Raw genomic sequence first — 15993 nt, 5'->3', positions numbered from 1 at the left:
GCTGGGATTACAGGTGCCCTCCACAACACCGGGCTAATTTTTTTGTATTTTAAGTAGAGACGGGGTTTCACTACGTTGGCCAGGCTGGTCTCCAACTCCTGATCTCAAGTGATCCACCTGCCTCAGCCTCCCAAAATGCTGGGATTACAAGCATGAGCCACTGTGCCCGGACCAACATGTGTAAGCGTTTACATAACACAGAACTTTTTGTTATATTTGCCGTGAACGTTTGTTCCAGATAGCTTCCCTTTGATTTTAGCTTTGGAAGTTTTGTCAAGTGGTTGTTTACTTGGATAACATACAAACCATCCATCCTCTGTGATTTCTTTCAACTTAACTTGTAAAGTTATCACCCTTTGTGCTTGCGTTAGCAGCACATATACTGAAGTTGCAACAGTACAGTGGAAATTTGCATGGCCCTTGCATCAGGATGACATAGATTTATAAAGTCCATATTTTTTGTAGTATAAGAATATAGACCAGGCTTGGTGGCTCACGCTTGTAATCCCAGCACTTTAGGATGCCGAGGCTGGTGGATCACCTGAGGTCAGCAGTTTGAGACCAGCCTGGCCAACATCGTGAAACTCCGTCTCTACTAAAAATACAAAAATGAGCTGGGCGTGGTGGTGGGCGCCTGTAATCCCAGCTACTCGGGAGGCTGAGGCGAGAGAATCGCTTGAACCTGGGAGGAGGAGGTTGCAGTGAGCCAAGATCGTGCTGTCGCACTCCAGCCTGGGCAACAAGAGCGAAATTCCGTCTAAAAAAAGAAAGAAAAAAAGAATTATATCTGAGTGAAGCTGTTACAACACCCTCCTCCCCACAAAAAAACTTATCATCCCTCTGAAGATTTGAAGCAGTATAGTAAAACAAGTTTCTTTTTAGAGGTGAGAATTTTCTTTAAGCTTTTCCTATCCATATTCATGTTATCTGTGCCTATAATTTTCTTTTTGTGTGTTTTATCTTTATCAGGGTCTGAGAAGAAGTTCATGCTTGCCAAATAGACATAAAGGAACTCATCTCTTTTTGCACACATTTTTTTTTTTTTAGACAGGGTCTCACTCTGTTACCCAGGCTGGAGTGCAGTGGTGCAAACACAGCTCACTGCAGCCTCAACCTTTCAGGCTCAAGTGATCCTCCTATCTCAGCCTCCCAAGTATCTGAGACTACAGGCACACATACCCTATGTCCGGTTAATTTTTGTATTTTTAGTAGAGATGGGGTTTTGCCATGTTGCCCAGGCTGGTCTCAAATGCCTGAGCTCAAGCAATCCGCCTACCTGGGCCTCCCAAAGTGCTAGGATTATAGGTGTGAGCCACTACACCAGGCCCACTCTGTATGCTTTATACAACATTAAAATTATCTGTTTCTTAAACATATAAAAATTGCCCTGGTGGAAATAATGGGACCAACTGCAGTTTTGGGACTGTTATTGGATTATTTTCTCAATTTTTTTCTTAGTTGTTATTCTGTTTGGATTTATACTTACATTATTTTTAGTAATCTATATCTTTCTAGAAATTATTTCATTGAGGATTTCAGTTTATTAGTCTAGAAGAATGCATAACATTCTCTTTGGATTTTGGGGAAAATCTATTTTCTATAAATTGTCCTATCTCCTTTCTCATTTCTAATTAAAAATATTCCCTTAATTAAATTTGTCAGAGGTTTATACCTTATCAAAAAAAACCAGCTTTTGAACTCATTTATCATTTTACTGCTTTATGTTGTACAAAGTATTTATTTCAGGTTTTATCTTTATTTACCACCTCTTTAAAAGTTGCTTTTCTGCTTAACTTTTAAATGACAGGCTTTGTTAATATCAGTTTGGATAATCCCAGCCTGAATAAGATTCTGATGCCTGACACACTGGTGGGGGGAGAAGCTGATGGATTATCATTGTATGTTTATCAGTCAGGCACCAGTGAGGACAACAACAGGGCCCACACCAGCTAATTCAATAGAAGAAATTAAAATACAGGGAACTAGTTGTCAGATGCCGAAAGAGTTGAAAGTCAAATGGGCTAGCGAGTCACTGCAGAGATGAGCAACAGCAGCAAGCTGTGACTCCCCACCCACACACAGCTGGAGGGACAGAAGACAGAGGGAATGTCACCAGATTCCAGGAGCTGGGATATGTGCTGAGACCCAGCACAGCTCTCATGAGACACTCCAGAAGGGATAGATGGGGCAAGGGTTGGGGAAGAAAAGGGGTGGGGAGGAATAACTTTTACTACTCCTCTCCCTGCAGTCTCCTGCCAGTGCCACTCTTTGGTGGAAATTCACCAGAGGCCAGTTGATCAAGGAGCCTGAGAAACGTAATTTCCACGGGCCAGGCCCCTGTGACAGGAGCAGAACCAGGAAAAGCAGGCAGCCCATGGGCCTGAGAATAGATAATGACTAGCAGGCACTTTGCATTTAAATGCAGGTTAGGTCAGAAGGGCTTGTGATGCTCCACTGTCTTAGTCTGCTTGTGCTGCGGTAACAGATTACAACAGATTGGGTAATTTACAAAGAGCAGAAATTTATTTCTCACAGCTCTGGAGGCTGGGAAGTCCAAGATCAATGTGCTGGCATCTGGTGTGGGCTTTCTTGTTGTGTTCACACATGGCAGAAAGCAGAAGGGAAATTGAGAGTAGACCCACTCCGGCAAGCCCTTTTTACAGTGGCATTAATCCATTTACAAGGGCAGATCCCTCATGACCTAAATGCCTCCCAAAGGGCCCCACCTCCCAACACTGTTGCATTGGGGATGAAGTTTCCAATACATGAATTTTGGAGGAGACACATCCAAACCATAGAATTCACAGACGACAGAGCTAGCACCAGGATGCTGTAAACATCTTCGCTAAGTCCTGCTGGGTCCTAGCTTCTGGACTCCTTCCTTATTCTCCCTTTTCTCTTCTTGAGACTGCTAAGCTAAGCCATTTAAAAGGGGTAAGTCAGGTTTTTGTGCTGGTTCTTCCTCCAGTCAGCTCTGTTTCCTTTGGCCATCATATCCAAAGCCTTGATTTTAACCTGACCCTGTGCTCAGGGATGCCCAGGTCTTTATCTCTAGTCTTGGCTTCTTTCCTTGGCTCTGGCCCTGTATTTCTAATGGCTTGCTGGATGTCAGTGATGCCTCAAAATTGCTGCAAATTGAATTTTTGATCTTCTCTTCTCCCCATATCTGTTTTGTTTCCTCCATTCTTTTCTCAGTTGATAGAAACCCCTCCATTCAGACATCAGAGCTGGCTAAGGATGGATCAAGCCTTAACCATTCCTTCTTTCTTACATTCTGTATAGGCGTCCACAGAACTACCTAATTCTATGCCCTAAGATGTCCATGTATTTCTTCTTTTATTTCTTTAAAGACAGGGTCTTACTCTGTTGCCCAGGCTGTGCAGTGGTGCAATAATAGCTCACCACAGTCTAGAATTCCTGGGCTCAAGCAATCCTCCTACCTCAGCCTCCCCAGTAGCTGGGACTACAGGCACATACCACCATGCCTAGCTTATATATATATACATATATATATATATATATATATTTTTTTTTTGAGACAGAGTCTTGCTCTGTCACCCAGGCTGGAGTGCAGTGGTGTGATCTTGGCTCACTGCAAGCTCCACCTCCCGGGTTCACGCCATTCTCCTGCCTCAGCCTCCCGAGTAGCTGGGACTACAGGCACTTGCTACCATGCCTGGCTAATTTTTTGTATTTTTAGTGAGATGGGGTTTCACCGTGTTAGCCAGGATGTTCTCTATCTCCTGACGTCGTGATCTGCCCGCCTCGGCCTCCCAAAGTGCTGGGATTACAGGCGTAAGCCACCGCGCCTGGCCTATATATATATTTTTGAGATGGAGTCTCACTCTGTCGTCCAGGCTGGAGTGCAGTGGCATGATCTTAGCTCACTGCAAGCTCTGCCTCCTGGGTTTAAGTGATTCTCCTGCCTCAGCCTCCTGAGTTGTGGGGATTACAAGTGTGCGCCACCACGCCTGGCTAATTTTTGTATTTTTAGTAGAGATGGGGTTTCACCATGTTGGTCAGGCTGGTCTTGAACTCCTGGCCTCAAGCGATCCACCCACCTCAGCCTCCCAAAGTGCTGGGATTACAGGCATGAGCCACTGTGCTGGCCATTAATTAATTTTTTATTATAGTCTTGCTGTGTTGCCCAGGCTGGTCTCGATATCCTGGCCTCAAGCAATCCTACCACTGTTGCCTCCCAAAGTGCTGGGATTACAGGCATGAGCCACTGTGCCTGGCCTGTTTCTTCTTATTTCTACTGCACCTGCACCAGCTCTGACCTCATTATTTCTCCTCTGGCCTCTAACAGCAACCTCCAAGCCAGTCTCCTTTCCTCCAGTCTCCCCCTGTCTCATTCCATTCTCCACTGGCACCACAGCAATCATTTTGGAAATACAAGTTGGATCAAGTTATTTAAGGCCACAAATTCCAAAGGTTCCCCAAGTGTTCAGGATTTGCCTCAGCCTCTGCACTCTTCCCACTTCATCTTTTGTCATTTTCTACACTGCTGTCTGGTCCAATCCTGCCAGACTACCTTTGCTCCCCTGAGAAGGCCAGTTTCTTTTGTTTTCCTGAACCTAGGCACTTGCTGCTTTCTCTGGGTCCTGTAAGGCAGCAGTTCTCACAATGGGATCCCTGGACCAGCATCAGCAACATCATCACGTGGGAACCTGTTAGAAAGGCAAATTCTCGGGTCCTACCCAGACCTACTGAATCAGAACTTTTGGCCTGGGGCTTGGGAATCTGGGTTTTAAAAAAGCCCCCTAGAAGATTTAAATTCAAGGGAAGGTTGAGGAGTCACTATTATAAGGAAACTCCTCTTACACCTTGAATTCTGCTCAATTGCAGATGGGAGCTCTGTGTAGCCATTCCTGTTACCCCTGGATGGAGTTACTTGCCCCCTCCTGGATTTTCTCCCAGCACTTTACCAATGTTTCTACTAGAGCTGTTAAAAACCAGTTGGCAGGGCGAGGTGGCTCACGGCTGTAATCCCAACGCTGTTGGGAGGCTGAGGTGGGATTATGGCTTGAGACCAGGAGTTCAAGACCAGCCTGAACAACATGGCGAGTCCCTGTCTCTACAAAAATAAAGAATAAAAATTAGCTGGACACGATGGCACGTATTTGTAGTCCCAACTACTTGGGAGGCTATGGTGGGAGGATCTCTTGAGCCCAGGAATTCCAGGCTTCAGTGAGCTATGATTGTGCCACTGCACTCCAGCCTGGGTGACAGAATGAGACCCCCATCTCTAAAAACAAAACAAACTAGTCTGTGTATTAAAATAGACTTTGAGTTCTTCAAAAGAAAAGGCTGTATCTCATTCATCTTTATTTTCTGAGTTCCTAGAAATTTCTAGGAAATGCATTTTCCTGGGAAATGCTCAGAGTTCGTACACACACACATGCGCGCACACACACACACACACAAACGCACCTGTGAATAAATACAATAAATAAAAATTCAACAAACACTACATAATGCTGACAGCCAGGTACTGTCCTGAATTTTGTAAAAATTTCAAAATTCTTAATCCTGGCAGGGCACGGTGGCTCACGTCTGTGATCCCAGCACTTTGGAAGGCTGAGGCAGGCAGATCACTTGAGGCCAGGAGTTTGAGACTAGCCTGGCCAACATGATGAAATCCTGTCTCTACTACTCTACTAAAAATACAAAAAAGTTAGCCAGGCATGGCAGTGCATGCCTGTATTCCCAGCTACTCAGAAGGCTGAGGCACAAGAATTGATTGCACCCAGGAGGTGGAAGTTGCAGTGAGCCAAGATCATGCCACTGCATTCCAGCCGGGGCAACAGAGTGAGACCCTGTCTCAAAAAAGTAAAAAAAAAATTCTTAATCCTAATAGAAACCATAAGTATTGGGGACAACTATAATAACCACTTTCCAGATGAAGAAATTGAGGCAGAGAGAGGTTAGTGTAACTCACAACCATGCAGAGGGTGAGTGGCAGAGCTGTGGTTTGGATTCTGACACTTTGGCCGCAGATTTGAGGCTGTCGATCCTGATTCCACACTGCCTCTCTGCAGCATGAACCATGTTAAAAGCGTGCACAGAGGGGCTGTAGAATGGGCAAACTGTACCATTCTCCATTGCAGAAGTTCTCCGTGGCACTGTGCGTGGCTGTTTCTCCAGCTTACGTGGCCTCCAAAGCCATGGAGTGGGTTCTGGTCAGGGTGGCTTTCAACAGGCTCACGATTTCTGCTTAGCATTTGTTTTCCTATAGCTGCAGAAGCCCTGGGCTAATTTTCAGGAAGAGCTTTACTTGCTTTGAGGGCCAGCAATCTCTCTCCTCACTCCAGGAGGTCTGAGGCGCCTGCTCAAGTTGTGGTTTTCAGTCTTGAATGAGTCAGACTATCTCTTGGAAGGATTTTTGAGACCCTTAAGAAAAAAATGCATGACAATATTCTCCCCAGGATAGCATGGGCCCTGCCCAGAGAGTGCTTGGCTTACTTGGAGATTTATGTAAGTGAATTCCATGTCTGAAACATTCACCCCCCTACTTCCACTTGGTTTTCCAAAGCAGAGGATTTCTGGAGTTCTCCAAACAAAAGGCCCTGTTTTAATACCCAAGTACAGATGGTCTCTGACTTGCAATGTCAACTTGGTGTGTCCGGAATTGGTGGGTTCTTGATCTCACTGACTTCAAGAATAAAGCCGTGGACTCTTCGCGGTGAGTGTTACATCTCTTAAGGTGGCGCGTCTGGAGTTTGTTTCTTCTGATGTTCGGATGTGTTCGGAGTTTCTTCTGGTGGGTTCGTAGTCTCGCTGGCTCAGGAGTGAAGCTGCAGACCTTCGCGGGGAGTGTTACAGCTTTTAAGGCAGCGCGTCTGGAGTTGTTCGTTCCTCCTGGTGGGCTCCTGGTCTCGCTGGCTTCAGGAGTGAAGCTGCAGACCTTGGCAGTGAGTGTTACAGCTCATAAAAGCAGTGTGGACCCAAAGACTGAGCAGTAGCAAGATCTATTGCAAAGAGCAAAAGAACAAAGTCCCCACACTGTGGAAGAGGACACGAGCAGGTTGCTGCTGTTGGCTGGGGGGGGCAGCCTGCTTTTATTCTCTTATCTGGCCCCACCCACATCCTGCTGATTGGTAGAGCCGAGTGGTCTGTTTTGACAGGGCGCTGATTGGTGCCTTTACAATCCCTGAGCTAGATACAAAGGTTATCCACCTCCCCATCAGATTAGTTAGGTACAGAGTATCCACACAAAGGTTCTCCAAGGCCCCACCAGAGCAGCTAGATACAGAGTGTCGATTGGTGCACTCACAAACCCCGAGCTAAACACAGGGTGCTGATTGGTGTGTTTACAATCCCTGAGCTAGGCATAAAGGTTCTCCAAGGCCCCACCAGACGCAGGAGCCCAGCTGGTTTCACCCAGTGGATCCCACACCAGGGCTGCAGGTGGAGCTGCCTGCCAGTCCCGCGCCATGCGGTCGCACTCCTCAGCCCTTGGTTGGTGGATGGGACTGGGCGCCGTGGAGCAGGGGGCGGCGCTCGTCGGGGAGGCTCGGGCTGCGCAGGAGCCCACGGAGGCGGGGGAAGGCTCAGGCATGGCGGGCTGCAGTCCCGAGTCCTGCCCCGCGGGAAGGCAGCTAAGGCCTGGCGAGAAATTGAGCGCAGCGCCGGTGGGCTAGCACTGCTGGGGGACCCAGTACACCCTCCGCAGCCGCTGGCCCGGGTGCTAAGCCCCTCATTGCCTGAGGCCAGCAGGGCCGGCCGGCTGCTCCAAGCCCACGCCCACCCGGAACTCCAGCTGGCCCGCAAGCGCCGCGCGCAGCCCGGGTTCCCGCTCGCGCCTCTCCCTCCACACCTCCCCGCAAGCTGAGGGAGTGGGCTCCGTCCTTGGCCAGCCCAGAAAGGGGCTCCCACCGTGCAGCGGTGGGCTGAAGGGCTCCTCAAGTGCCGCCAAAATAAGAGCCCAGGCAGAGGAGGCGCCGAGAGCGAGCGACGACTGCCAGCACGCTGTCACCTCTCATTAGGATGGTAAGATTTACAATTTCTCAAGTTTACGATGGTGCAAAAACAATATGCATTCAGTAGAAACCATACTCCAGATTGTGATTTTTGTTTGTTTTTTAAAGCACAGGGTCTTGCTCTGTCACCCAGGCTGGAGTGCAGTGGCACTATCACAGGCTCACTGCAGCGTTCAATTCCTGGGCTCAGGTGATCCTCCTGCCTCAGCCTCCCCAGTAGCTGGGACTACAGGTGTGCACCACTGTGCCTAGAGAATTTTAAATTTTTTTTTGGAGGGACAGGGTACTCACTATATTGCACAGACTGGTCTTGAACTCCTAGTCTCAAGCGATCCTCTTCAGCCTCCCAAAGTGCTGGGATTATAGGTGTGAGTCACTGTTCCTGGCCTGATTTTTGAATTTTGATCTTTTCCAGGGCTAGTAATCTGCAGGTTTGCTGCTGTCTTGCAATGCTGGGCAGTGGAAGCCAGCCACAGCTCCCCATCTGCCACGTGATCATGAGACTAAACAACCAATACGGCGTTCTGTGTTGCTCACATTGTTTTGCGTATTGTACTTTGTGTTTTTGACCCCCATCATGTCTGCAAAAGGCCTGTGTACAGTATTCCACACTTTATTAGAAAATCGGCATGATGTAAGGCCGGGCACGGTGGCTCATCCCTGTAATCCCAGCACTTTGGGAGGCCGAGGCAGGTGGACCACCTGAGGCCAGGAGTTTGCGAGACCAGCCTGGGCAACATGGTGAAACCCCATCTCAACTAAAAAAAAATACAAAAAGTAGCCAGGCCTGGTGGTGTGTGCCTGTAATTCCAGCTACTCAGGAGCCTGAGGCAGGAGAATTGCTTGAACCTGGGAGGCAGAGGTTATAGTGAGCCGAGATTGTGCCACTGCACTCCAGCCTGGGCAACAGAGTGAGACTCTGTGTCAAAAAGAAAAGAAGAGAAAAGAAAATAGGCATGATGTTAAATGATTTTGCCCAGCTGTAGGCTAATGTAGGTGTTCTGAGCATGTTGTTTTTATTTTATTTTATTTTAGAAATGGAGTTTTGCTCTTGTCGCCCAGGCTGGAGTGCAATAATGCAATCTTGGCTCATTGCAACCTCTGCCTCCTGGGTTCCAGCGATTCTCCTGCCTCAGCCTCCCAAGTAGCTGGGATTACCGGTGCCCGCCAACACGCCCGGCTAATTTTTGTATTTTTTAGTAGAGACAGGCTTTCACCATGTTGGCTAGGCTGATCTCGAACTCCTGACCTCAGGTGATCCACCTGCTTCGGCCTCCCAAGTGCTGGGATTACAGGCGTGAGCCACCATGCCCGGCTGCACGTTTAAGGTAAGACTCTGCTAAACTATGATGTTTGGTAGCTTAGGTGTATTAAGTGCATTTCTACTCATGATATTTTCAACTTACGATGGGTGTATTGGGGTGTAACTTCACTGTAAGCCAAGGAGCATCTGTACGTAGCAAATCCCCATTTTGTATTTAGCATTGCGCTCTCTATCGTGAAGGTGTGAGAGAAGTATACGATTGATTTGTGGGAAAGTCAGTACAGTTGGAGAGAAGAGCTAAGGCACATACATGAAGAATTAGGGCAAAGTGTGATTTTACATATTAGCATACAGTAATTACCATAGATCCAAGTGCCAAATTGAGTGATTCCAACAATTAGAGAACAGGGCAGCATGTTGTAAGATGTGGATTATGTGTTATGAATAGCAAGTATAAAATGAGTTAGGAAAAGGAGATAAATGAAGGCTGGGATGAGGTGGGAGACTTGAGGAGGGAGTGAGATTCAATCTGAGTAATGCAGAAAGATGATAATAAAATAACAACATTGGGGCCAGGAGTGGTGGCTCACACCTGTAATACCAGCACTTTGGGAGGCCGAGGTGGGCAGATCGCTTGAGCTCAGGAGTTCGAGACCAGCCTGGGCAATATGGTGAAACCCTGTCTCTACTAAAGGCACAAAAAATTAGCCAGGTGTGGTGGTGCATACCTGTGGTCCCAGCTACTTGGGAGGCTGAGGTGAGAGAATCACTTCAGCCCAGGAGGTGGAGGTTGCAGTGAGCTGAGATTTCACCACTGCACTCCAGCCTGGGCATCAGTGTGAGACTTCGTCTCAAAACAAACAAACAAAAATAACAACACTGGGGTCTGGTGCGGTGGCATACGCCTGTAATCCCAGCACTTTGGGAGGCCAAGGTGGGCGGGTGACCTGAGGTCGGGTGTTTGAGACCAGCCTGACTAACATGGAGTAACTCTTTCTCTACTAAAAATAAAAAATTAGCTGGGCGTGGTGGCACATGCCTGTAATCTCAGCTACTTGGGAGGCTGGGGCAGGAGAACTGCTTGAACCCGCAAGTCAGAGGTTGCGGTGAGCCGAGATTGTGCCATTGCACTCCAGCCTGGGCAATAAGAGTGAAACTCTGTCTCAATAAATAAATAACAACATTGGATAAGGAGAGTTTTACTGTGTGCTAGGTACTCTTCAGCGTTCCTTTTACCAATTCATTTGATTTTCACAATAGCCTTATAAGGTTGGTCTTATTAATGTCCTAATTTTACAGATGAACAAATTGGGGCACAAAAAAGGTTAAGTATTGTGTGCTGGGATACAGCTGGAAGGTGGAGGAGCTTGGATTTGAGCCCACAGTTTACTCTCAGTCCTTACACTGAGCCACTGGACTGTGCCACTGAATTCTAGCCTGGGCGACAGAGTGAGACTCTGTCTTAAAATAAAACAAAACAAAAACTTATTTATAATCTTTCTTCCTTGACTAGGTTGTAACCTTCATGATTCCAAGGACTTTATCTTTACTGTTAGCACGAAATTCTGGGATCTATGCTACTATCGGGCACATAGTAGGAGCTTGGTGAATATTTGCTGAATGATGAGTATATGGTAGTAGAGCGGGCCTGGTGAGATTTCTTGAGGTGCTATTTATGGGAAATGGATCAGCCAGGGTAGGCGATGTTATGCGAAAGTAGTAACACCAAGACATCAATAGCCTGACACAGCAGACCTTCATTCCTGTTCAGTTACAGTCATCTGCAGATCTAAGCAGCTTTCCAAGTAGATGTTCTCTGGGTCCTTTCTTGTTGGTTGTTTTGACCTTGTAATATTTTTTGTTTGTTTGTTTTTGAGGCAGAGTTTCGCTCTTGTTGCCCAGGCTGGAGTGCAATGGCACAATCTCAGTTCACTGCAACCTCCGCCTCCTGAGTTCAAGCAATTCTCCTGCCTCAGCCTCCTGAGTGGCTGGGATTACAGGCGCCTGCAACCACGCCTGGCTAATTTTTGTATTTTTAGTAGAGATGGGGTTTCACCATGTTGGCCAGGCTGGTCTCGATCTCCCAGCCTCAGGTGATCCATCTGCTTCAACCTCCCAAAGTGCTGGGATTACAGGCATGAGCCACCGCGCCCGGCCCCTTGTAGCATTTTTATCTCAAGTTCATCATGCTTCTGAGTTCGCCATGGCAGAGGAAGAGAGCATGAGGAATCATAAACCAGCTCTGAAATACCTCTCCCTGGAAGTGACACATGTCATTTTTTTTGCTTACAATTCATTGACCAAAGCCAGTGAAATGGCCATGACTAACTTCAAGGGAGTGGAAGGAGAGGAGAAATGGAAATATAGAGAAGATGGTCGTGTCGACCACAGGATCTATACTGCCTCTAAAACTGCTGGAGAGAGAGTGGGGAAGAGTCCATGGAAGGCTTACGCAGGGAAGAAATGGTAAATAAACCCAACTGAGGATGCGGATTCAAGTGGGAAGAACAGAAGGCATTTGTGCATTGATGCTTCTTATAATTTATCTTTATCTTTTTTTTTTTTTTTTTTAAAGATACAGGATCTCACTCTGTCACCCAGGCTGGAGTACAGTGGCGCCATCATAGCTCACTGCAGTCTCAACCTCCTGGGCTAAAGCAATTCTCCTACCCCACCTCAGCCTTCCCAATAGCTGGGACCACAAACGCACACCACCACGCTCTGCTAATGAAAAAAATTTTTTTTGTAGAGATGAGGTTTTGCTATGTTGCCCAGGCTGGTCTCAAACTCCTGGCCCCAAATGATCCTCCCAGCTTGGCTTCCCAAATTGTTAGAATTACAGGTGTGAGCCACAGCGCCTGGCCTTAAAATTTATCTTTGAAAGGTAAGAATGACAACTTCTCAATGACATGGACCCGCCTGTTGCTCTGCCAGGAGGGTGGAGCGTCTCTGTCTGTGCATGTGAACTCTGGACCTCATTCTTGGTGCTGTTAGACTATTCTATTCTGTTCTATTACCTGGATCTGCACCTTAGGCAATGTATTTTTAAACCCTAAATCTTTGTATGATCTTTGCTCACATCCAAACTTAACGCCCCTGTGTCCCTGTCACTTCAGGATTTTGGATTAAGCCATAAACTAATTCAAGCTAAGATGTGATAGTTTGATAAAACAACTCACCTAACATATTTGCGTTTTAATGGAGGCTTTCAATGCCTTAAAGCAGAAGGGTTGTAATTTCAGGCACCCTGGTAAGCAGGTTGGGAAAATATTTTTCTCCAGAGGAACCTTTTAGTGCTCCTTAAATCTTATCACACTACTCTGCAGACAGAACAAGACTGACTCTCTTGGCTGATTTCTGTCGCATTCTAAGCTGGGTACCTCCTGGGGAGAGGGTGAGATGATAACGATGTAGGCCCTGTTTTATTAAGTGTATTGGCAAGAGAAGAAAGGAAACTTATTCAGAGGAGATGGACTCAGGTGTGCAGAGGAAAACAGATAAACCGTCCCATGACTCTGTCCCCTGATAAAACATCCACTGGCGTTCATCACGGAATTATGCGGCTTTTCCATAAAAGACAACATGGCTTTTTGTGTAGTTGTGGAAACAGCTAGGTTTCTTCCCTACTGTTTGACATTTTCCATGCTTGTTGCTAAATCTTTGACAGAAGCATTAGCTGGGCTGAAGAATAATAGTGTTGTAAGAAAGCTAATAATGGCCTAGAAAAAAAAAGTATGTATAATACATACCTTGACATTGAATCACTGAATACTTTAATAAGTAATGCACACAAACGGAGGCCTTTTGTGTTGACATAAAATGTAAGCTCTACCTTTTTTCTCCTCGAGACGCATAAAGAACCAGAGAGGAAAATAGATGGAAAAAATTCAAATATTTTCCTTTTTAGAGTGTGATGTGCCAATGTGCTGATGGGTTCTTTTTAATTTCCTTAAGTGTTAGAGAGAGAGAGAGAGGGAGAGAGAGACAGGAGATAGAGTGTGTGTTGCCTTTCTTGATGTTTTCCAGAAACTGGTTCCAGACGTGAGAGTTTTATTCCAATATGGCTTCCAGGATCCCAGAGGACTCGACTTGTAGAGAGCATCACTGGAGTCAAAAGGGCCGAGGTCCAGGGGCCAAGAACACACCTTGGTGCCAGAAGAAGTTCATAAGTCTTGAAATGCAGCATCTCCTGAGGTAGAATCATTGGGCAGAACTCATGATAACAGAGCCTTCAAGAAGGGGAGTGAGGACAGGTGTGGGGGCTCACGCCTATAATCCCAACACTTTGGGAGGCCAAGGTGGTTGGATCACCTAAGGTCAGGAGTTCAAGACCAGCCTGGCCAACATGGTGAAATCCCGTTTCTACTAAAAATACGAAGAATTAGCTGCATGTGGTGATGCCTGCCTGTAATCCCAGCTACTTGGGAGGCTGAGGCAGGAAAATCACTTGAACCTGGGAGGTAGAGGTTGCAGTGAGCTGAGATTGCACCACTGCACTTCAGCCTGGGCGACAGAGCGAGGCTCCGTCTCAAAAAAACAAAAACAAAAACAAAAGATGGCGAGTGAGTAAGAGCAATAAAAATATTTGAATGTGTGACTCCTACACTTTTTAACTTAGATTTTTGGAAAAAAAAAATCCTTACACATTTTCATCGTAAAGATTCTCCTACTTGAGAATCTTGGCAGTTGATAAACTCAAAGCCATTTTTATTCCTTCCTGTAACTTTCAAGCATTATCCATAAATGCTATACAGCCCCCATCTTGCCCCATCCTTCCACCCTTTTCCCATCCTTCAAGCAGTTCTTGAAAAGCAGTTCTTGAAATGACCCCAAATATGCCTGTTGCTTCCTGCTGATGGTACTTAACCCTGACCAGAAATGGATTTAGTTAAGATGTATTTTTAATGGTAGCAACGTGGCTATATATATACACATATTCATTTATATTTTAAGAGATAAGGTCCTGCTCTGTCACCCAGGTTGGAGCACAGCGGCATGATCATAACTCACTGCAACCTCCAACTTCTGGGCTCAAGTGATCCTCTTGCCTTAGCCTCCTCAATAGCTGGGATTACAGGTGCATGCTTTCATGCCAAGCTAATTTACATATTTTTTTTGTAGAGTGTTATCTTGCTATGTTGCCCAGGCTGGTCTTAAACTCATGGGCTCAAGTGATCTTCCTGCCTCAGCTTCCCAAAGTGCTGGGATTACAGGCGTGAGCCACCATGCCTGGCCCGATAAAGATTCTTAATTGTCTCACATGACAAAAAATCTGTGGAGCTGTGACTTCATTTGCTATTCTGCCATCTCTGGGTATGGAGATGTGGGCCTTTGGCTTAGTGCCTCATGGTCATCAACTATTGGCCCTTTGCATTTAAGGAAGGAAGCAATGATGTGGGTAACAAAAAGTATCTGCTTTTTATCAAGGAGGGAAAAGTTATTTCCCAGGAGTGCACTAACAGACTGGTTCTTGAGTCTCATTGTCTGTAGACAGATCACATGGTTGTCCCCAGCTGCAAGAGGGGCTGCAGAATTAGGATCTTGTTCCAGCACTTTGGGATGCTAAGGTGGGAGAATCGCTTGAGACCAGGAGTTCGAGACCAGCCTTGGCAACATAGTGAGACCCCATCTTTACAAAAAATAAAGAAAAATTAGCCCAGCGTGGTGGTGCACACCTGTGGTTGCACCTCCTTGGGAGGCTGAGGCGGGAGGATTGATTGAGCCCAGGAGGTCAAGGCTGTAGTGAGCTATGATCGCACCACTGCACACCAGCCTGGAAGACAGAATGAGACCCTGTCTCTTAAAAACAACAATTAGTATCTTGTACGGGGAAATAGAATTTTCAAAATTAACTTAGACCCACCATGATGCACTGACTGGAATGAGTAGGCCCTAAAGAAGATGGTGAAGTTGGTTAGGCAGGTATAGTGTCTGCTACAAACTTCCTCAAGGTACGCTGTATAGACGATATGTTATCTATCATCTATACAGTGTACCATCTAAGTATAGATAATATGTTTTAATCCTGCTATTTGTTTATGCTACAAATATATATCTTTCTTTACAATGTAGACATATTCCTGGGTGGTGGCTGTAAATGTCTAGTGAAATAATTGTTTTTGCACTGATTTTCATGAAAAAACTAAGATGGGTTTAAAAGAAAAACATTTTGCTGACGATGATACCACATCACATGCTTAAAATGGTGATCATACAGGTATCGAAATACAAGTCCATAGAGGTACTTTCCATATCTGAGCAATAAATATGTTCCAGTAAAGTGCCCCTAAGGAGACTTCATGTAAAGTGAATCCTATATTTCCTTTTAGCCATTATTATGAAATCAGAGATATATTCCCACTGGAGAACATTCTTCTGTAGGTGGTAGATGTAGCTGAAAAAAGTTAGCAAAGTTTTTATATGGTGGCTAAGCTTCCAAACCGGGCTTTGCATTAGAATCACCCTTTGGGGCTTTCTAAAACTATGAGATTCCCAGACTTCTCTTCAAATCAGTGCAATCATAACCTTCAAGAAGGAGATTGGGAAGCTGTGGATTTATAAAGCTTCCCACCTGATGTTGATGCCTAGGCAGATTTAGGAATCATTGTCAAAGTCTCAGACCCATAGGAATTTAATAGGACTTCGAAATAATTTGATCCAACACTTTCATTTTAAAGAGGAGGAAAGAGAAGTTATGAGACTTTCTTTCTTTGTTTTTTCAGGAATCCTGTATACTTTATTATTATT

At 45.9% G+C, this 15993-nt stretch overlaps 1 non-coding gene across 1 annotated transcript; it reads left to right on the top strand.

Annotated features, from left to right (window-relative positions):
• Positions 1–358: 358 nt before the first annotated feature.
• LOC112209865 (U6 spliceosomal RNA) lies at positions 359–460 on the top strand. Its single transcript, XR_002944863.1, has one exon. It is a non-coding gene; the product is annotated as a U6 spliceosomal RNA (small nuclear RNA).
• Positions 461–15993: the final 15533 nt, after the last annotated feature.

This window comes from Pan troglodytes, chromosome 6, assembly GCF_028858775.2.
Source record: "Pan troglodytes isolate AG18354 chromosome 6, NHGRI_mPanTro3-v2.0_pri, whole genome shotgun sequence".
NCBI classification, from domain to species: domain Eukaryota; kingdom Metazoa; phylum Chordata; class Mammalia; order Primates; family Hominidae; genus Pan; species Pan troglodytes.
The sequence above is the reverse complement of the archived record's forward strand: the minus strand, read 5'-3'. Positions and strand labels throughout refer to the sequence as shown.